This window comes from Triticum urartu, chromosome 4A (assembly GCF_056163025.1).
Source record: "Triticum urartu cultivar PI428250 chromosome 4A, HENAU_Tu73, whole genome shotgun sequence".
NCBI classification, from domain to species: Eukaryota; Viridiplantae; Streptophyta; class Magnoliopsida; order Poales; family Poaceae; genus Triticum; species Triticum urartu.
The window spans coordinates 556,485,834-556,492,773 of record NC_141876.1 but is presented as its reverse complement, the minus strand read 5'-3'; positions in this window follow the sequence as shown (position 1 = coordinate 556,492,773).

The window sequence follows — 6,940 nt, the reverse complement described above, 5'->3', positions numbered from 1 at the left end:
AGTAACATATGCATGTTAATAGTCTAAGTTACTACTCATTGTGACTAGTCTAATAACCTTTTCGCTGATCGGACCGCTGATGAATGATGGGTCGGGTCGTTAGGTGTGACCGTTTGTTTCCCTCGGTGACTTGTCAATCATGCACTCCGATGTAGCCCATCTCACCCGCAGCTCGACTGCTCGACGACTTTGAATGCGCAGCAGTTTTTCCTCTTAAAAAAACATTATATTTGGGTTAGTTTTCCCCTCTAATCATGTGAAATTGACCAACCTTTTTTTACTTTACCTAGTGATGAGTGAGACCAGAATATCTATATACGAGAGGGGGCTTTGAAATGTATGCCCAGGTAGGTAGGCTCCACACCGAACGGTGTCGGCAGGCGGCATATCTACAGCTTTGCAGAGATGCTTCACTGCATCACCTTGATCGATCGGAAAGATTCGTAAAGAGAGGCTTATTATACGTATGTATGTACGTACCTGGAAAACCTTGGAAGCGATGTTTCCATGATCGGAAAGACCCGTAACGAGGACGACACACAACCGATCCATCCATCCATCAAAGTAACCTAGCCTAGCTCAGCTTGCTGGCTTTTGTGGCCCCATCATTACCCACGTACGCCCACCGGCTAGCATATATGCTGCTGCAGCAGTGCAGTGCAGTGCAGCTAGCCTGCGTGCATGTGTTGCCACTGTACGTACATTCCTCTGCATGTGTTGCTACTACGAGCTGCTATCATTACGTATTTGTGCTTGCTAAAGGAAAGGAGGCTTTAAGCTGCTTATTATGCCCTAATCTCTCTCTCTCTCCCTCTCTCTCTCTCTCTAACACGCAGACAGAGTTGTATTAACAAGGCAAGCTTCAAGTTCAAGATTCTAAAAACAACAATATGCTAAGAGAAAGATGTACTTGGTACTACTTAATTAATCATCACAGAGAATCACTGAAAGTCTGAAATCTTGTCCAGTCCACGACAAGGAAAAAAAACAGTAGGATGGCAACTGATCGACCAAAGAACTGGGTGTCGGATGGCTAAGAAACATGCCGTCCAAGCTATCAGAAGAATCATGGAGGATCGATCGATGATCGCCTGGGCCGACGTCCATCTGTGATCAATATGCGAGGGACAGACGGTTTACCTCAAAGAAAACGCGGCGCCTGCTCCGATTCCCAGCTTGGCCAACAAAACAAGCTGCAGCTAGCCGCCGTCGTCTCCGATAGAAGAAGGGTTGAGTTGGGGGGAATGAAGCCTGGTCCGAAACCGCGCACGCACGCCGTCGATCGATCCGGGGTCCGGCCGTCGTGCGAGCCAGGTCTCCAACCAGACAACATTCCCCTCAACTGCCATGCACCGGACCGGAGGTAAGAGAGATATGAGAGAGGGAGTAGGCCATCTAGAGAGAGATAGAGAGACAGAGATCATATATATGGCCTCATGTGCACGCTTGGTGGCGCCAGAGAGGGAGAGATGTAGCCATGAAGCCACAGCTTGTTTCTTTTTTTTGAATGTTGGCAGGAGAACTGCCAAATTCATTGATCAGAAGAAGGTGTTACAAGAGAAGCCACAGCTTGTGTCTTGCAAGCGCGCGAGGCAAATGAAAGGACGCTGGCCGCTACGCCGCTTTTCCAACCCTTATGGCAGACGAGCTGCCACATGCATGCTTCTTTGATTCGCCGCTTGTTGCTTTCACACACCACATCTCCCATAAACAACAAATGAACCTGATTAATTAAGCCCTACTTATTCTTAATCGTCGATCGACATAAACTAGGTACCGAGTGCATTCTGCTTCCTCCATCCCAAATTAGTTGTTTTAGATTTGTCAAGGTACAGAACAGTAAAACGTGTCTAAGTTTAATGCAACTTTTATCTTACTTAAAAAGGGTTTTTGGTAAGTATCAGCCGGCTGAGATTTTCTTAAGGCTCGGTCGATTCATAAAAAGTGCAACTTCAGTTTGGTGAAAGGTCTCGGGTTACAACTTTCACTAAACCGAAGTTGCATTTTTCTAAACCGATTGTGACTTAAAAAATTCTTAGCTAATTGAGACATGACACTTTTCTAAACTGATTGAGACTTAAAAAAATCCCACTCGATTGAGACACGGACAGACCCAGACCCTTCATTACTTAGAATAGATTTCGCCTCATTTTGTTATTATCTTTCAAACAGACAAGTTATACTCAACTGTTATGATTACAAAGCAGATGGCGGTGGACAACTCAGGCATGTATTTGTCGGGGAGTAACGAATCATATCCAGTTGCTTGAAATTTCACTAAAATATGTTGAATTCTATAAAATTGTGTTGAATTATGTCATACAGATGTGTGGCGCCAATACTGCCAAACGTTGTATATATAGCTAGGCCTCATCGAATACGGGTTAAGAATTGTCCATCTAGTCAGTTTTTTTTTTTTTGAGAAACCTCATGCGAGCGCAGGGGGTTCCCGCATTTCATCAAGAAGAGAGATGATTCGGCTTATAGGAAGAATCGGCCCAAAAACTAACAGTCGCGGTTAATCATGAAAACCGAGTGAAAACCTGACAAAGAAAAGAAATTTTTTAGAAAAAAAGACACTAGAGTTTAGGGAGATGGACAAAAGCCGTCTAGTCAGTTGTCATCATCATTTTGACATGTAAATTTGGAAAACATAATGGAATAGGGTAAAAGTCATCATAAGGTCACAACTAAGGGTAAAATATAACAATTTTAAGTGAGATAAGAGAGCTATCACGAGACAAATTAGAGGGTAAAAATGAAATATATTCTTATTTTTATATGTTTTTGAAGGAGTGTTGCCCCGGACGCGGAGTTTCTGCTCCCGGGCTCATCTGCACCCACGCTCAGAAAAAAAATCAAAACAAATACTAGAAAAATTCCAAAAATTCCAAAAAAAAAATTGTGTGTTGGATAATTTGATGCGTGAGGTTCGCTCCAAATTTCAACTCAATTGGACATCTGAGCAGCTCTCGGCAAAAAAGACAAATTCAGGTTCGGTAGAAAAGTTTACTGTTCATGCACTATTCTGACCTGATTTGTCTTTTTTGCTGACAAATGCTTAGATGCCCAAATGAGTTGAAATTTGGAACGGACCTCACGCATCAAATTATCTACCACACAAAAAAACATTGGATTTTTTTTGAATTTTTCTAGTATTTATTTGATTTTTTTTCTGAGCGGGAGCAGATGAGCCTAGGCACCGAGTTGGATTTCTGTGTTGCCCCTCCGTTTTCTATCATCACAAACCGAGCAGATGTACACAGATAAAAACACAAAATATATTGATCTTTTGATGATGTCTAATTAATCCAAGTCAAAATGGCTATACGATAACTTGTCTAAGCTCTCATAGTTCATGACACAACTTCATGATGGCTAGTGGAGTGCTTTCGTTCCAAAACAGATGAAGTTCTAGATTTTGAAGCTTCAATAAGCAATGCCAATTGATATTTCACACTCTCTACCCTTCTGAGCACCTTCGAGAGTCTGAGCAGGCAGATCTTGAGATTGATGAACTCATCACAGATGCCTTTTAATTGACAGACACATCATACCGCCGAAAGAATAGCGCCAGAAAACCTGAAATAAATTTAAAAAATATGTGAGCACCCGTCTAGAAAGAACCCAAGCGGGCTGGTTCCACCATTTAAGCTATGGTTTCTGGTGTGTTGTGAAGTAATCTTATGTGAGTAACCTGGTGGTGCAATGGTCGAAGGTAGATAATTAATATAATTAATTACTAACTAGCATTCAGTGACATACAAAAAATAAATTTGACTGCACGCTTCACATGACTTTATGTACTCCCTTCATTCATATTTACTCTGCATATTAGTTTGATTGAAGTCAAACTTTATAAAGTTCGATCAAGTTTATAGCAAACAATGTGGACATTTGCAATAACAAAAAAAAATTATGATATGAAAATATATTCAATGATGAATCTAATGGTGTTGATTTGGCGGTGTATACGTTACTCCCTTCGATCCATAATAAGTGTCGTGGTTTTAGTTCAATGGAGTAATATTTTTTCCTACAAAGTTTTTAAATTTTGACTTTAGACAAAGCTAATATGGGTCATAAATAAAAACAGATGGGGTATTTGATTTACGTACTTAGGCTTAGCTTACTGATAATCTCAGCCAGCATTAGCATCTGACATCGCAGCTAGCACTTTGACGTTGCATGCATGCGTGTGTACATGGTTTTATTCCCAAGCAAAGGATTGGCTTCTTTAGCTTTTGCAGGTCGACGCACAGCTAGCGCGCGAGTCTGTTGCGTTGTTCTGATTCCAGGCTTAACCCTTAAGAAACCGGCCAGCGTGCACCTCTGCAGCAACATAGCTGGGACTCTTTTTCTGCATGCATGGGACGATGTGAAATGGGCGGTGAAGAATCAGAAGTAACTTGCGTGTTGGGTTTGTGTGTGAGGTGTAATGATCATTTTTACTTGAGTGTTGGGAATCTGTGCTAATCTTTTTTACTTTCAGCCTCCCTGCAGGCTGCCATTTCCTTGTTGGTGGTGTTCTTTCTTGCTTTTAGCTTTTAGTTTTGCAGATGAGATGGGCGTGTGAACGATGGGAATCGAATGGTTAGCATGCCAGGCTTTCGCTCCTCTTCTTCTTGTGATGTGTGGAGTGTTCTTTTCTCTTTTTTTTTTGAGAAACACATGTAATTTATCCGTACTTATAACAATTACAGGTACACTGATTTGGATCTAAAATCCAAGAAAATACAAAGCAACTCCTATGACTAAGAATTGCAATGAAATCACTTGGAAACATCATCTTCACTGTATCAATCTTTGCTGGAAGAAATACTCCAAAGACATCGGTAAAGAGGCTCAATTGGATTAGAGCAACGATGTTATCACCCTTACACCCGCACGAACATTACCAATAATGGTTTCCTAAAGCGCCTTGAGTTGTCCATCCAAAAAGATGGGAGGCCTTGATCGATGAACGTACTTGTGTCGAGGATGATCTCCTAGAAGTGCAGGACGTCGGATCATCATATCTTCACCATGATGTCGATGAAAGATTTCAACTTTACAAAAAATCAAAACAACAACAAAAGTTTGACACCACAACATAAACTCATCAGATCCGATTTGGATTTGTCAGGACAGAAAACTCTCTAATCTCATGACACCGCCAAATTAACGAGAGTAAATTTGCCCTCACAAAATACGATAATCATTAGACGATGACGAAGAACATAGAACTTTTGAAGATGTGAGGTCCCCCCGCCTCTCAGCGTCAAGATGGCAGCCAGAGGCGAGGGGACCAAAAATTCCCTCGTGATGGTGGCGCCGGCTGCAGCTAACGAAACCCTATAAACTCTCGGTTGGTCTGGTTGTAGAGTGTTCTTCTTGATTAATGGACAATTGCACGCACAATATACTATTAGAATTATCGGGCCAAGTCCAATAACTACGCTTGTATAGTTATCTATTTTTTCTTCGGACATTTTCTATAATTTTTACTTCAAAATAATGAAAATACACAGCGGAGGAGAGCTCCTATGTGGCACCTTAGACCTCTCCCAATGCATTAGTGCTAAAGTGGGGTGCTAAATGCATTAAGATGCTTAGCAACTAATGTTCCCAATGCATCGGTGCTTAGGTTTGTAGCTAAGCCTTCTTTATTTAATTGTTTAATAATAAAAGTCCTTCATGTATTGGTTGGTAGTCTTTTTGCCTAGGTCCACGTGTTTAGCATTGATTTTTATTAGGATCATTATAATGCTCTCTCTCCTCTTTAATTGCTTTGCCACATCATATTTCTTCCTATATGACACCCTTAGTACCTGTACACCGTGGAGTAATGGAAAGGGCCTTATGCACCAATAGGATCAACTGGCGCTCACGCGCTGCCTATGTGGGCCGACCCACCAACGCGAGCTGGTGGATAGCTCGGGTCGCTTCATTTACTATGTTTTTTAGTTGTCGGTTGACTTGACTAGGCTGCCATTGACTAGATGTATTGACCTTTGACCTGACTTTTTGCAAAGAGTATTACACACTCGAAAAGTTCATACATTTAGAAAAACTTCATGAATTTGCACAAAAAGTTTGTTGGTTCCAAAAAAAGTTGACGGATTTGAGGAAAAAAGTTCACAAAATATGAAAAAAGTTAGGGAAATGCCAACACTCTGCCGGCTGGTCGCGCGGAAAGTTCCGTCACCCAAGCAGTCGTTGGATCGCCCTTTATACACGCGTCCTTACACACACTTGCACATGTTCGTGATTTCACCTGCCAAGCACGTGCCCCTTACCTTATCTTGCAATAGCAGCAGTGTTGCAAACCACAACGGTCACAACTTAGACAAGCTTTTATAACATCTCTCTTGACAAAAATTTGCAACAAGATCTCTCTTGCAAAAAAATTCTGCAACAAGAACTTCGTTGCAAAAAGATCCTACAACATAACCTATGTTGTGAAAAATCCACGACACAATCTCTATTGCAAGTGTTTCTGCAACAAGGTGTCAGTTGCAAAGTAGAGGAAAATGTTCAGCGCTAGATTGGGTCAAATCCAACGACTCGCAAGGCGGCGGATCTTTTAAAAAGATCCATCAACCGACGCGTAGCAGTCTCCAAAAAGTTAACGCACTTGAAAGAAATCCAAAAACTACAGAAATGTTTTTGAATTTGAAAAAATCACAAATTTAAGTAAAAAACATGAATATTAGAGAAAAAAATCACGTATTTAAGAAGAAAACAAATCAAGAATTTGAGGGAAAAACTTCAAAAAATCTGATAAAATTGTTAGTGAATTTGAAGAAATTTCACGAATTTCAGAAAAAATATCACAATTTTTAAACAAGATCATGAATTTGAGGGCAAAAGTTCAGAAAATCTTGAAAAATCAGGAATTTAAGAAAAAAAGTTCAAAAAAATGAGAAGGAAATGCGAATTTATGAAAGTTTACGAATTT